Below are 15659 nucleotides of genomic sequence, written 5' to 3'. Positions count from 1 at the left end.
CTTCTTTACCTAGATCAGGTCCTTCTAGATGGCATCCTTTATGTCTGCTGTATCAACTGCACCACTCAGCTTGATGTCATCTGCAATCTTGCTGAGGTTGTACTCCATCCCACTATCCAGGTCACTGATAAAGATGTTGAAGAGCAGTGGTCCCAAGATGAACCCCTGATGGACATCACTCACCATCAGCCTCCATCTGGACACAGAGCCATAGAGTAATTCACCATAACACTACAATCCAACCAATTCCTTATTCACCAAATAGTCCACCCTTTAAGCCCACATCTTTCTTTAGAGATAAGAATGGCATGTAGGACCATTTCAAAGGTCCTGTAGAAGGCCAAGAGGATGACATCTCTAGCTCTTCCTTTGTCTACTGATGCTGTCACTCGTTTAGAGAAGGCCATCAGATTTGATCAGGCACAATATGCCCTTGGTGAAGCCATGCTGACTGGCTCTGCATCCAAGGTCGTAATACCCAGAACTCTGAGTGTGACAAAGCCATTCATTCAAATGATCCATTATCTTCCTACTAGCCAAGTCTCAGTCACCAGCCAGCTGGATCAGTGCAAACATTATCTGTATTCCTGATCCTTCCAAGGGACATTAAGTCCCTTTTAATATTTTGCTATTTCTTTGTTGCCTTCTGTGATCACCTTGAAAGAATAGGAGTGGGTAGTAAACCTCTGGCTTTATCAAGCCAGGTAGCCTCTTCTTGATGTCCAGAATGCAGGCTCCCAGCAGGCAGCAAACCTCCTAGGGAGACTGGGCATCAAATGGGTGCCTCAGCAAGGAGTCCCCAGTTACTAACAGCATTCACTGTTTTTGGTGGCACTGGTTCTGACTTGGGTCCTTGGTTGGACCAACTTGTTGTGGTTGCCCTTTCACTGGGTCTGCATAGTTGCTTGCATCTTCATCTCTTTCTATACCAACAGCTCTGAATCTGTTCTTTAAGGGCACTTCAGGGGCAAAGGAGAGACTCCTGCTTTTATCAGAGATGAGAGTCCAGGGTCCCTCATCTTGAGTATTTTTACTGTCTGTCTCCTCACATTTGGAAGCTTCTTTCCCTTGCAGGGACTACCAGCTTGTGTCACTGTACAATACCACACATCAATTTATCTCTTTAATTTCTGAATCCTGTCCTGATAAAAATCGTATCAAATTGGGCACACTTGCACCCATCACATTCCCCTCTTCTCTCAGACCATTAGGAGACTTCCAAATTCTCTCCTCTCAACTGAAGGCCTGTTGTTCCTCATGAAGTATATAGGGTGCATGTATCAGCCCAGACAGGTGTGGTAGCCCCTCTGTTTACTCCTCAGTCTCTCACTCTACTGCAGAATGTGCCTGCACTGGAGCTGATCATCTCTTCGTTATTCATTCTTTGAGTGGTGCCAAGTGTCACCACTCAGTGTGCTTGTTCTTGACAATACTGCCTGCATGGGCACACTGGCATGCACTCTTTTGAAGGTAGCAGAGATAAAATCAGAAGAATTCATGGAAAAAAGGTTGGGGGAAGCAATGTATAGGTGGTCATTATTTTTGAACATTCCCAATCTCCCATAATTCCTCTAAAATCCTGCTGGAACCTTCCAGCTGTAAGATATGGCCATGTAATTTACTGAAGCATTTCCCATCTAATCCTAAACTGTTTGCAGGTCATTGATGAAGAATGCTGCTTCTCAGTTTTGCCTTCAAAGAAATAATTTGATTAGTACAAACAAAAAACAGAAAAAAATCCTCACCTTTTCTGTTCTCCAAGGTCATTGAAAAGTTCTGACTCTCTTTTGAATTACTGACAAAGGTGCTGAAGATCAAACTCAGTAAAAATAATCTCTGTCCTAAAAATGTTTTTTTATTAGTACTGACAGTAACTTTCCATGACAGTAAAAAATGGAGCATAGCGGACAACTTGAACGCTGCTTTTCATTGCCCTCGTTGCTTGGTCCATCTAAAGCTCCCAGGAGAACAGACCAAGAACTCACAATCCAACCTGAAGCAGGAAGACCCTGTAGTCTTTATAGGCCCACTGCTACTGCTGGCTTTTTAGACAAGTTGTATAGACAGAATTTTTGGTATCTGTGAGGCATTTAGATTCATTGCAAACACTCATGAGCCTTCTTACTGGTATCTAGCACTATTTCTTCTACCTAAGTGAAGTTGTAGTTATTCACTATAATAATGCTTGAAAAAATGTATATATTTTTCCTCTTCAGACTTATATAATAAGAGAATTAAAGAGAAATGTTGTATACAATTTATTTTTGGGGGGTTCACTGTGGGTCAGTGTTAGATATATTATGTGTTACCACATTATTAGTGACAAATTACTGTGAAGCTTTTTCAGTATGTAGATAAAATGATAACATAATATCCACTGAAAAGTGGTTAACTTGGATCAACATTTAAAAAAAATATTAGTCACCAGCCACCATTTCCCAAACCTTCAGCATTTGTTTTTCATTTATAAATTGTGGTGGCAGAACATCGATCACACTGTGTCAAAGACTTAAAGAAATATCACTTTGAGAAGAAGGATTTAGTCAAAGAATGTACATTGTTAACAGAAATGGTAGTAATAACGTATGAAGTGTAACATATACACCATGTATGGCTTCCAGCTGTTTGGCTTCACAGTTATTATGTGCACTGTCAAAGAATAAATAGATATTTGGATAACGCAGCAAAACTTAACATGAATTTTGAGAGTGATCTTAAAAGCTAGTTCAAGAAAATTAAATACATTTTCCTAGATATATTTTCTCTGTTGGATCTACAGCCTTTTTGTAAAATTGCTAGCTTTCCAGATATAATGTGTACAATTTCAAGTAAGTAGTATGGTTATTAACATTCATTCAGATTCAATTATTCTAATACTGGTTTAAATCTAGACAAGTATAACTGTAGATTTTGGCAATTTCAGCTTTTAGGGGAAATATATTCGAGAGAATTGCATCAGGTCAGGATATACTAAAAAGGGATCTTGTTGTACTATGGTTGTATTATTCCACTGTCTGACCTTTTGTATTTTTGTGTGTGTGTTTCTTCCTTTAAAAAAAAAATAACAAAAAGATTTTAAAGATCAGGATTTCCCTGAAGTGCACAGAAGGACCACTTTCGTAAGTCTTTTGAGCAATCACGTTTTTAACTGGAAAGTATTTCTGCTTCTTGTACTATTTCCTGTATACATTTATAAAGTCTTGACAACTTAACCCAAATAGAAAATTTGGTTTTATATTAAATATAATGTCCTTCAGAACTCCGTAATTTTTTTAAGACACAGCATTTAACTGACAACACTGAGATTTGAATTTGAAGTGTATCAGCAGTTCACTGTGTTGAAAAAACTTGGAACTGACAAAATAGGACCTGATATGCTTATGCAGATAGGAATCCTATTCGTAAACCTGCGTTTGAAGGCTCTTATTTTGGCCATGAAAACAAGTACGATTTACAAACAAGAACTTCTCTTGTCATCCTCCCAATACTTTTGCCAAGAAATTTTAGGACTGTAAGATAACAGAAAATAAGAGACATGATTTAAGAGGTTAAGTATCTCTACAGTCTGTGCCGTGGGCTTCGGCCTGAAATATGAAGGAGGCTGCCAACCCTCCAAAATATAACAAAAGTGAAGCAATGAAATGAATTATAATCTTTCTGCTAGGTGTTTCATTTCAGCAAATGGCCTATAAGTTGGAACAAGATAAAAACACAGTAATTATGACTACACATAATGCAGGTCATTGTTCATATGTATATACATACCTTATACAATAAAGTGAACTTTTTGTTAGATCATTTTTTTTAAAAATATATTTGCATGGAAGAAAATGACAGGATTTAGCTCTTACTGTCATTTCAGGAAAAAATTGCGTTGGGGAGAAAGGAGACTAAGTAATTTAGCTACTGAGCCAGAGCATAGAAAATAACTGCTTCCGTTTCTGTGTGTTATTCCATCTGATTCACTGTTCTTTCTGTACTCATTTTTTAGAACTACACTTGACTCTCTTCTACTTGTGGTGAAGCTATTCACCACTGCTATCGTATTTCCATCTCTAGCAAATTTTTTTTGCCCTGTCTTGCCATAAATAGTATTCTTGGCTACCCTTCTGAGTTAGTCTTTGCTGTTAGATGATAAGGCAGTTAAGTCTGTGGTTTATCTGTCTGTGTTACTATTTGTAAGAAAAAAAAATGAATTCTCAATCCTGATTCTGGGTCTGGAACACTGTGAGCAAAGTCCCAAGCTTCTAGAAAGCTGCTCTGAAGTCAGAAGTAAAAAAAAATGAATTATGAAATACCACAACAGCTCACATGCTCATTCATATTAGTCTAATTGCAAGATTTGGGTCAAAAGCAATGTCATTTTTTCATGTCTATGCAGATGGTGTACAAGCAACTTCTATTCATTCAGGTGCTCGTAAATTACATAAGTCACATTACTACCAAAACATGTCCAGGGGTTCCAAAGGCACAATTATATTTCAAAACTGGGAACACTGTGCAAAATGGTAAAGTGACTTTTTAAGGAACTTCAGTGCAGATGAGTGGAATTTGCATTTTCCAGAGCATTGCCCTGTTCTTGAACAACTGATAGCTCCTTCTGTTTCACTGTTGCCAGCAACACTGATTCGTAAGCTGCCCAACCAGCTTAAAAATTATAGTTACTGAAAGTGGGTGATTTGTAAAAGAGAAGTTGAAGTCTGCAGATGAACCTGCAAAAAAGGTGGCTTTTTTCAACTGTGAATGCTGTTCACATTCACAGTGCATTGCTAATTATGCGGTAGAACCTTGTTAGTATGAATTTCTTCCAAGAAAGAAAGGTAAGCTGAGAGTATTTTTCATACTTTCTCTACAAAATAAAAATGCCTGCAACATATGCTCAGCTGTGAAGAACTGGGCCCAGAAAAAGAGAATTCCACATCCAGGGGAAAATACAATACAAAATCAGTTGCAAAACCATTGTTGATATTAGGAAGAGTTCACTTTTGAATTTTGAAATCTGAGCAAGACATTTATCTCATTTTTATGTGTTAAAACTGGATAAGCAGTTTTGCATATTAAGAAGTATTGAAAGATTGTGTTCATCTGAGAAAAAAAGACCAATTAAAAAAAAAAATATCTAAAGATTAATTAGCCCTTCTCAGTGAGTTAAATTCTTTCTTTGTCTAGATCAATATAAATTAGACAATTACATTTCTTTTACACTGAAGAAATCTCTCCTGAGCCTTATAAGGAGTTAAGAGCTTCTGCTGTGAATGGAAGGATTCGTCATACATTTCAAAGCTGTTGTTTTCTTAAAATTATTATTTTATTTTAAAATGTTTTGCATATCCTAAAGTCTCTGTATTTTAATTGACTCTTGCTGATCTCTAAACCTTACCTCGCTTGCTGGCACTTTCCTACTCCCTGGAAAACACTTGAGATACAATTTATTTATTGTAATTTCACAGTTATTTCAGCTTCGTTTGTCACTAACGTCCCCTTACACAAGTGCAGAAGTATGTAACAATGAAAAATAATGGGCAGGAAAACACTTAAACAAACATTTCCAAAACTGCAGGAGAGTTAGGTCTGGCATGTGAGAAAAGAATGAAGAGTCAGGTCATCGGGATAAAAATGATTCCTTATTTTCTTCCAAACAGTGTTCTTCTCCTCACAGGGATACCGAACTAGAAATGTTACTGGTAACAAAAAGAATTGAGCCACCACTTCTGTGAATTTACACAGACCCTTCCAGGAATTCTTGCAAGTCATTCAGAGAGAAGCAACTCTTACTTTCGGAGGCCAATGTTCAGTGAATTCTCAACGAATGATGTAACAAAGGTAATGCAATAAAAATTATTTGGCAATTTTCAGTTTACTAAAACACATCTTTGTCTAAGTTAGATCTGCTAGATTTTGCCCTGAAGTGTCTACAAGTGATAGTCACTTATCTTATGAAAACTGAAATCTCTCAGGTCTAAGAGGAAGAAAAGTGCCATGACACTGAGTGATAAGAAGCAAGACTGCATTAGCAGTCCCCATTTGTGTACTTTGGTGCAAGAGTTGAGTCACTCATTTTAATGATCTGTAGCACATATGTGGATCTTGGGCAGCTGTAGGTTTCCTGCTTGCAGCTAGTGCAGGGGACAACTGGCATGCATCCAGTCTGCACTCATCTCCTGTGCCACGTCTTATCAGTACAAAGCCAAGCAAGGTATCTTACAACTGCTTAACTTCATCTGTTCAGTTGAAAAGAAACAGGAGGGGTCTGTCACAATTACTTGAAACACTGTTTTAGAACAACTATCTCACACTTTTTAGCCTTTTATTTCAAAGCAAAACCAAAATCTACTTTTTAAAAATGGGTTTCCGTACATGTTAGCACATCAAAAATGGATGCACAGGCAAATTATGGAACTATTGAACTAATATTCACAGACATATCTCTTGCAATATCAGCAGTGCTTGGATCCTGTTAATTGTCATGGATGGCTCTCCACAAGAATTTGCTGCCATCCATGCTGTCCTGACTGACCAGAGAATTCCAATTTATTTCCTCCCTCTCTTTTTGAATAAGATAATGAACTTCCTATATTAAGTTGCAAATGTGGAGGACTGGACAAAATTGTATATGGATGAGTAAGAAGCTTAAAACCAAAATGAATCAGCCTTTTAATATTTTAAACAATACATATAAGTATTAATACAGCAGAAGTAAAATATAAGCTATATTATTGACTTGTGATTGTACCAGTGTTTTATACATGGTTCCCCCTTTTCATCAAAGTCTTTTTTTAATATGAAATTTGGGTCCAAGTTCAACACAAATATCCACTAGATGCTCAGAGATTTACAGCACTGATTGCATTGGGAACACTGCATATATACTGTTGTGGAGCTGAGTGGTAACACTGAGCACTGGAATGGTTAAGGATGAACTGAGGATGTCTTGCAGTTAAGGCTGCCTAAATATGTTTGAATTGTTAGTGGGTTAGCACAGAAAGGAGGAGAAGCTACTTAAGCATTTCTTACCCTGTTCAAATTGTTTGTCAAGTTCAGCCAAAGTTGAATGTTATGTTCAATGCACTTCAAGTTTTATAGGTGGTATGGGGATAGATACATGAATGGCTTTATTACTTTTGCTTGTATTCAGCAGTTGCTAGCCTTCTTTTGCTCATTATCAAAACTTGGTCTCTAGGGGTCTCAACTATTTGGGACACATACATTTAGCAACACCCTTATGTTAATATGGCTCTCCTGAGGTTGCAGCTGGGACACAGAGTTTCTGTAGCTGCTTGTGATTAGATTAAGACTTTTCTCTTTCCAGCTTAAACTTCTGATGTCACTGTAGACACACAGAGCCTGTTTTTTCTTCTTTTGCCCACTTAAATTCTGGAGACATCTCAAGAGGAAGATAGTTTCTTGACTTTTTGATTATTTCTGCTTCCACTGATAGGTTTTTACTGTGAAGAATCTTAAACTGCTGTTCTTCTTGAAGGAATGACAGGAATATGCTCACATCTATTGTCTCTTGTATTGCCACTTATTGTGAAAAAGGAAAGCATGTTCACTAGTATGTTTACTACTATTTGCATTGACATGCCATCTGATGTGCTCTTATAATGGCTACTTACCCTGCTTCATTTCAAATCTGAACTGCTAGTGTAAACTGACTGAATACTATTGAGTTATGAATCAATTTATTTTAGCTGAGGCAAGGAGAAGGCATTCTGGAAGAGCATCTCTGCCACTCTGAGGGAGTCTACAGTAGGGGACTGTAGTCTCCAGCACCAAGGCAGCTAGATTTCAAAAAGGACATCCAGTGTCTGTGAGTGTTGTAAGCCTATACAGACACAATTAGGTGTCTTAAAATCCTGTGACTCCTTTCATAGAAGGGAATTATCTGCAAATGTTGAATCTTTACTTGGCGTGTATTCTTACTGTATTTTTTTCTAGAAAATCGGAAGAAATGCCGTGAAGTTTTTACTTCTGTCATAAAGGGCTACCAGAACATTGCATGTGAAATATGAGGGAAATTGACTACATATCTGCTACATCTGTTTTATCACATTTGCAAATTTACATGTGCTGGAAGAACAAGCAATTTAGACATTGCTTTCTGCAGTGCCCCTGGATTCCAAGGTCATGAGTATGGGGATAGCAGAGACATTATCAGCCTCCAACAGCAATCTGAAATAATGTTTACCAAACAAATACGTAAATAATGAGGCAGTAGCTTTTTGTCTCCTCTCTCACTATGAACTTTAGAGCTGGTTAGACTGTCTGTCGTTTGACAACCTGACATTTATTTATTAATTATCTTACTAAAGTGCTGTGGTCGTATATTCCTTCTGTCCTTGCAACTCAGCTCAGAGGGAAGAAGAAAGACACTGAAGTGGCCTCAGAGAAACACACAAACACATGAGCTGTTTTGCTGAAAAACAGCTGTTTCCTTAAGGCAAAGGAATCAGAGATGGCTATACAATTTCTTCTCTACCATCCTTTCACGTTCTTTTTCTGGTGCTCAGGAGCAGGTGCTCAGCTTGTTATGGTGCCCCAGAACTGTTCTTCCTAGCATGCTGTGTGAGGAGAGCAGTCTGAAATACTGCAGACATACTTACATACTTGATCAGGCCACTCAGCTGCCGCATTGCGTGCATAAACAACTGAAGAAAGTCTGAGCTGCTCATCAGCTCCTCTCCTCCTTCCTGTTTTACCACCCAGCTGTTAGTATTCATGCAGACAGATTTACGGATGTGGAGTTGGCTTTTTCATAAAATAAAACATGTCATAGCCTTGTAATGGGTAATACTTAGCAGTTAGGGATTTTGATCAAAATTCCTTTCTCCCTCTCTCTCTTCTTCTCTGACTTTAGCTTTATAATAGACATATTTGGAGAAAACTATGAAATAATTGCTCAGAATTGGTTTGTTCTTTAAGTTTAGTATAGAAGAAAGTATGTGTAATGCATATATGCATTTAATTTTTAATAATTTGGACATATATATTCTTCATTATGTTGATATTTCCTGTGTGCACTGAAGGCACTATGCTGAGTGCTGACTGACATTCAGTTATACAGTCAGTATCTGACCTTGAATTGAATTACCAATAATCCTTATCTTACCTATTTTTCTATTTCTATTTACATTAGATAATTTCTATTTCCTGCCATTGAAAATAGTCATTAGGAATAGTATTCAATCACTGAACTGGTATAGTATGTTTTTCTTTGAAGAAGTGCATGGTAATTTTCAAAATCCACTGCAAAAATTATTGGTTTATTTGTTTTATTATTTATTTATTTACTTTACATATTTTTCCCTTCTGCAGTACTGGTACACATTCAGTTGGCATATGGCTGAGTAACACTATGAGGAAGGACCCTGACAAGCGAGAACACCTTGAACAAGAATTGCATAGGGTAGTCAAAGCCTATGATACAAGGTTCTGGGAACTCAGAAGATTCAGTGAAAGCTTTGTAACAGATAAAAATGATATATATTTGAGTATATAATAGTGCTATCAGTTCACTTGTTTCTGTTTGTTAATGTTGAGGTATCTGTTTTTCCTAAAACTCTGACTACCAAACACTTGTGTTTAAATGAAAATCCTAACTAAGAATGTAATTGTATAACAACTATCATGTCACCATCTCTCCCAGTCTGGCCCTGAACCTCCTGAAATTCATTCCTAGATGTGAAAATCTACAGAGTGTAAAAATAATAGATTTTTTTTTTTGGTCTATTTTATGTATTAGTTAAAAGTAACATTAAATATACTGAAGGTAATATCTTTAGATCCATCTTATAGAGGTCTTTGATTTTAAATGTGTTATAGCATTGAAGAAAAACATTTGTCATACACAGATGTGGTTAATCTTGTTGATGACACTGAAAGAATCAAGGACACAAATCAGTTAAGAATGTAAATGAGATTGTGTATGTCTTTACTGTTAGTTCAGATTTTTAAAACTGGCAGAAGTGTAAACGAACAACAATCCATCTTAATGATATTTTCATTGTGACCTAAGAGATCTGAATACCTTAACAAATTCAAGTTCGTTCAGTTTAATTTATCGCGTTTAATCAATTCCTTTCAAGTTGTCAAAAATATGAAATCAGAGTGATTATTTATAAATAGATTTATTTGAGTTTGTGGAAATTTCAAAGGAATATATTTCTATTTGATATGATTTGTCTTTGTTCACCTTTTATTCAGTCTCAGTTTTAATTTATGTTCCTTTTTGTTTCTTAATCAGAACAGAGAATCTCTTTAAACTTTAAGGTTTACAAATTGTGCACCTGGGTTCTACAGAACAAGTCTTAAAAGTGAAAAAGAAAAAAAGGCAAAATATAGGCCTAGTTTTGCTTCTGTACTTTTTTTTGAAAAGATTCTCAGTCTTATGGTCTGCTGGTTATTTTGTGATTTTTTTTTTCTTCCTCTTTCTTTTTATTCATTTATGTACAGGGACAGAATTAGCTTCATTAAATCCTGTTGTCTCCTTATGTCCAAGAACAAAAATATTTTAGAAGTTAACACTGTACTCCTTTGCTCAGACAATATCTTCTTGCGAAGGAGCAAAGGAAAAAAATAGCCCATCTTCAGTGACTTACATAAAAATGTTTAATTTGCAAAGCCATGAATCACTGTTACAAATATTAATATCACTGTTTAAGGTAGTGCTAGATAAGCATTGGTAATCAAAGACACTGTGACTGTGTGTCTGTGCTGAAAAGTACCTTTTATATCAGAGACAGTCATAGATACATGCCACCTTCCAGTAACTGGATGTTTATGGATGGACCAAGAGGTGAGCTTCTCAGGGTCTTAAGTACTCTCCTTCCTCCCCTTTGTCTCTCCAAAAATGGCTAGCCTCCACTTTCCTCTTGGGTCCTGGGTGTGGTGAGGGGGAAAAAGAGGAATGGAGATTAGCCCTGAACACCATTGGTGTACCTGGGGACTTCAGTGATCTTCTCTCAGTGAAAAGCATGGAACTACATGACCAGGTGATTGTCAGTATAAGAGCAGTTGTGTATTCATTCAGTTCTGTCTGCTTTATTTAATTTTAGTCATTTGTAACCTTCCTAGCACCTGATGGAGACATAACTAGTCAGTTCAGTCAGAGCAGAGGTAAACCATACTTCATTAGAGTTTCTAGCACATGTTGGGGCCATCAGAAGCTTGAGGGTGGGGAGAAGTGGGCTGCAGTGTGCAATAGCTGCATGCACTGTATAAGTAGGACCCCATTAAGCTTAGAGAGGAGCTTCTACAGTCACTGACTTCTGCGTGCAAACCTGCACAGCTATCCAGGGCAGCTAAGGAAAACAAAATATTATAATAATATCCCTGTAACATGAAACATCTTTCTTTCATCCTTTCCTTGACCACAGAACCACAGAATAGCTGAGGTTGGAAGGACCTCTTGGAGAAGGATACCGAGGAGCACATCGAGACTGCTTGTGAAAATCTCCAAGTAGGAGATGCCACGACTGCTTAGGGTGACGTCTAACAGTGCTCAGTCGCTCACACAGCACAAAAGTGCTCCTGGTGTTCAGACAGAACCTCTCATGGTTTGATTTGAAGAAACCCACTGTTACCATCAGTTCTTAGCTGGTGTCTGGAGTGTCAGTAAGCTCGTGGCAACTTCAAGGTACATGCAAATAGAGAGCTTAGTATCTAGATAGAACTTGCCTACTACTTCTTAAATGTGTAGACCTTTTAGATTCTGGAACATCTAAGAAATGCCTCCTACAACAGGGATCTGAAGTCCCCAGAAAATACTAAAAAAGCCACCTGGAATGGAAGTAAACGGCCCAGCTCCTTTCCATTTTCCTCCTTCTGTCTTCCTTTCTGTCTTTGCATGTCTTCCTCTCTCTGCCTGTCTGTCCCTTTCTTTCTAAAGTAGAGAAATAAATAACATGATTGAGAAGCTCAAGTAAACAGAACTTCAGAAAGATTTTAGTTCCAGAGTTGAGAGAAGATTTAGCTGAGGGTATGATATTTTTGTTATGACTTTGCCCCATTAGCATCATGTAATGCTGTGGAATCTGCTATAAAACAACATTATAACCCATAAGATAAATATTTTTTAGTTCTGTAAGCAATATTGTGAATGAGAACATGTGGCTGAAATAAATGATGATAAAACTCTTTTTTCACCAGGTCATATCAGCATGAAATATGTGTTCTGTCATTTATAACGATAAAAAGATTTATTATTAAAGAGTTGTTTATTTACACATATTACAATTTTATAGAAAAATCACAAAAATTTGGCTTAAAAGAGCAAATAACATTTGCAAACACTGTACAGCTGTTAATGTCAGTTTACCACTGTGATTTGGTTTTGTTCATTTACATGGCAGCTGGAGGCTTACCCTCCATGGACTTTGCAGAGGCCAACAAAAGTCTTCCTTGTGATTTCAAAGGTTCTCTTTCTTCCTGCAAGAAGAAGTCTTTCAGGACATAGTTCAATTTGCTAATATCAGACTATTACGATAGGGCCTGGAGACAAAGGCTGAAGGATCTGAATGCACAGATCATCTTTTCCTTTCTGCCTCCTATACTGGGTAAGGACATAGAAAGAAATCAAAGGATCTTATCTCTAAATACCTGTCTCTGTGGCTTGTGCTGTTGCTAGAACTTTGTTTTTTTCTGACAACCAATTGGCCTATATGGCACTAAGTTTGCGGGCACCGGATGGGTTTTGCCTTTCTCAATGGGAGAGAAAGGTCCTTGGGGAAAAGCTAGTGGTGCTCATTGAGAGGGCTTTAAACAAAGACTGAAGGGGGGCGAGGGGAATAGTGAGCCATTCCCATGATAAAGTGTGGGATGGCATAGCTATGTTAAAGGCACAGGGTGCTAGCAGGGGCCTTGAAATTCCTGCTGCCTTGAAAGGTACTGGAAATACTGTAGCATATATGCAATCCTCTGATGATGAAGCAGCAACTGCTGGGGCAACAGGAGAAGGCAATGGGGAAAATCAAGGAATTGAGGAGTTAATCTTTAAGGAAGTGACAAGACCAGCTGCCCAACTGAAGTATGTCTACACCAATGCACACAGCCTGGTAAACAAACAGGAGAAGCTGGAACCTACAGTGCTACTAAAAAACAATGATATAGTTGCTGTCAGTGAAATCTGGCAGGATGATTCTCATGACAGCTTCAAGCTGCTTATAAGAGACAGGCAAGGAAGGAGGGGATTGGGTGTTGCTATCTACCTCAGGAAAGGAATAGAATGTGAAGAGCTATCCCTAAATAGTCATGAGCAAGTCAAAAGCGTGAGGGTGACAATTAGAGACTGAAGCAGGAGAGGGAGCCATGTGATTGGTGTCTACTACGGGCCACCTGATCAAGCAAAGCCTATTGATGAAGACTGCTGCCTCCAGCTACAGGAGGCATTCTGATTGCAAGCACTCTTCCTGCATGGGGATTTCAACCACCCAGACATCTGCTGGAAAGTAGCACAGGAGCAATCCAGGAGTCTCCTGCAATGCATAAAGAATAACTTCCTGAGTCAAGTAATAGATGGCCCCACCAAGGGGGATGCAATACTGGATTTGCTGCTCACCAAGGCAAATAAATTGACTAGTGATATCAGGATTGGAGTCTGCCTGGGCTGTAGTGACCATGCTATGGTTGAGCTCATGCTCTGGAGGGATATGAGACAGGCAAAGAGTAAAATTAGAATTAGGATTTTAGGAAAGCTGCCTTCCAGCTCTTCAGGAAGTTAGTCAACAAAACTTTCTGGGAAACTGCCCTCATGGTCAATGGTGCAGAGGAGAACTTTCCTCAAGTCACAAGAACTCTTCATCCCAGGTGTAACAAGACAGGAAAAGAAGGCAAGAGACCAGCATGGCTGAACTGGGGTTTGCTGGTCAAACTCCATAGCAAGAAGAAAATGCACAACTATTATAAAATGTCTTGTTCAACGTCTTCATCAATGTTCTGGATGAAAGGATAGAGTCAACCCAGGTTTGCTGATGCTACAAAGCTGCGCTGCCATTCAACAAGTCCTGGACAGACTGGAGAGTTGGGCAAGAAGAAACGTGATGAGGTTTAAGAAGAGCAAGTGTACAGTGTTGCACCTGGGGAGGAATAACTGCATGCATCAGTACAGGTTAGGGGATGACCTGCTGGAGAGCAGCTTTGCAGAGAAGGACCTGGTGGTCCTGGTGGACAAGAGGTTTGCCATGAACCAGCAGTGTGCACCTGTGGCCAAGAAAGCCAGTGATATCCAGGGATACATTAAGAAAATGGTGGCCAGCAGATTGAGGGAAGTTATTCCCTCTCTACTCTGTCCTGGTGAGGCCACATTTAGACTACTGTGCCCAGTTCTGGGCTCCCCACTTCAAAAAGACAGAGATCTCCTAGAAGGAGTCTAGTGGAGGGCCACAAAGATGATAATGGGCCTGGAGCATATCCCATGTGAGGAAAGGCCTCATAGGTCTGTTCAGCCTGGAGAAAAGAAGACTGAGGGGGATTTGATAAATGTTTATAAATATCTAAAGGGATGTGGGAGGCAAATGGATGAGGCCAGGCTCTTCTTGGTGGTGTATAGCAGCAGGACAAGGAGTAACGGCCTAAAACTTGAACACATGATATTCCGTACTAACATGTGGAAGAACATCTTTACGATGAGGGTGACAAAACATTGGAACAGATTGCCCAGAGATGTTGTGGAGTCTCCTGTTGTGGAGATATTAAAGACCCATCTGAACACCTACCTGTGCGAGGTATTGTAGGGTACCTGCTTTAGCAGGGAGGTTGAACTTGATGATCCCTTGAGGTCAAATCCAACCCCTGCAAATCTGTGATTTTGTGATCGTGATTTTATTCTCCCGCTGTCTCTGACAAGAGTTAGTTAATGTGCTTGTGTGTATATGCAAAGTATTATCAGAAGTTACCTGCAGTGACAGAGGCTTTAAGGTTTTGTTTATGAAGAAGAGAGCAATGCTATAATTACATATTTTTCCTCCTCGCTTTTAGGAATGTCACACTACATTACCTTTTTGTTTCTTATTTTCCTTTGAAGCCAGAAGAACTGGAGTGAGTTGTTTCACAATTTTGATTTTTCCAGACAGAAGAAAACATGTAATCTGAAAGTGCTAATTTGAGTGCAACCTGTTATTTCAGTTGAGAAAAGAGTGAATTTCTCATTTAGATATTAAGTAAGGATTGTTTTTCCATTAGAGGAACTCTGAAGCTGGTAGGGTCAGTTGTTTGGATGAAAATAAGGGTTATATGTCTTTGAAAACTCACACTGATTATGTGTCAGACCAGATGAATTATTTTGGGAAGAATTCCTGTATAGACTGGTTAGTATTTTATCAGAAATAAAGCAACCAGAGTGGGGGAAGAAGAAACTTCTCTCCTTTGTAATATTTGATCATCTTTGACCACTTAGCTTTCTCTCTGTCTTCTTGACCTTTGTTCTTTCAGTCTACCAAGAACTTAATTCTTACATGTTACAATTACTTACAGCATTTTCCAACTTTTCTATTTTGCTCTATTTTCCTTGAGTTCGCTGGAAATAGTTTTAAAGATAACCTTTGTATAAGAAATGCTATAAAGAATATCTCCCTAAGAAATTACACACATGCATTTCAGTCTGTATTATTTGAAACACTCTCATCAGTGTATACAATTTTTATTTGTGCCACCCATGAATTTTT

At 38.3% G+C, this 15659-nt stretch overlaps 1 long non-coding RNA gene across 1 annotated transcript; it reads left to right on the top strand.

Annotated features, from left to right (window-relative positions):
- The first annotated feature begins 1856 nt into the window (after positions 1 to 1856).
- Positions 1857 to 15350, top strand: LOC121108254. The gene is made up of 2 exons (XR_005842650.1): positions 1857 to 5823; positions 9316 to 15350. It is a non-coding gene; the product is annotated as an uncharacterized LOC121108254 (long non-coding RNA).
- The last annotated feature ends 309 nt before the right edge of the window (positions 15351 to 15659 follow it).

This window comes from Gallus gallus, chromosome Z (genome assembly GCF_016699485.2).
Source record: "Gallus gallus isolate bGalGal1 chromosome Z, bGalGal1.mat.broiler.GRCg7b, whole genome shotgun sequence".
Classification (NCBI taxonomy): domain Eukaryota; kingdom Metazoa; phylum Chordata; class Aves; order Galliformes; family Phasianidae; genus Gallus; species Gallus gallus.
This window is presented reverse-complemented; position numbering and strand designations above follow the sequence as displayed.